Raw genomic sequence first — 947 nt, forward strand, 5'->3', positions numbered from 1 at the left:
GGGCAGAGAAGCAGAGGAGTAAATCAGCCCGTGACCATTGATCGCTGTCTGGACACAAGCAGAGCAGTAGGAGCAGACCCGTACCATGGCCGAGTGCAGGGGATACCTGGAAGGCAGCGAGGCCGTGGCAGCGCTCCCCCCAAGCCCTACATTCACACAGTAAAGAAGGGGTTTTTTTTGGTGGGGGAAGCGAGGTCCCAGCCCTCCACGCAGCCACGCCAACAGGGAGACGCTCAGCTCGGACAGGGCCAAGCCTGAAACCACCACAGCGAAGGTACAAGGCCCGAGAAACCAAGAGGAGCTCCAGACACCCCTGGGAGGGCTTCAGCAGCACGGCCCGTGGGCTATAGAGGCCCCGGACAGCCACGACCCACGGGACAGGGCAGCCCCCCAGGCCCGGGGCTGAGGGAAGGCCCCGGTCCCGGGGGCACAGCAGGGCCCGCTGCCGCCCCTCCACCCCCAGGGCGGCCCCACAGCAGCAGTAGGCGACCCGAGAGCAGCCGGCTCTCACCTTTTTGCCTTTCTTGCCCTCTTCCTCCATGTCTCCGGCGGCGGCGGCCCCGGCCCCCCCCGGGGCATCCCCGCAGCGGCCGTGCTCGCCCGGCCTCGGTACTCGGCGGGGCCCAGCAACCCGGTCTCACTGCCCGGTGGTGACCATAGCCCGTCCGGCTCCCGCCCCCGGCCGCGGCCCAGCCCGGAGCCGCCTCAGCACCACCACCAACTTTTCAATCCTGCCGCCATCTTGGGCGGCGGCTTCCCGGCGTGCACCGCGCCCCGCCCTCCGCCCGGAGGACTGACGTCAGTCCTCCCCGGCCGCGGGGGGCGGGGCCGGGAGAAAAGAGCCGCATCGCGCATGCGTTCACCCCCCTCCCGCGGGGACGGGCCGGCCCCGCCCACTACTGGAACGGCAGGGGGGGTGGGCCCCGCCCCCCCCTCCCGCCACGCCC

Source organism: Haliaeetus leucocephalus, unplaced genomic scaffold, assembly GCF_000737465.1.
Source record: "Haliaeetus leucocephalus isolate CR32 unplaced genomic scaffold, Haliaeetus_leucocephalus-4.0 Scaffold0, whole genome shotgun sequence".
Classification (NCBI taxonomy): domain Eukaryota; kingdom Metazoa; phylum Chordata; class Aves; order Accipitriformes; family Accipitridae; genus Haliaeetus; species Haliaeetus leucocephalus.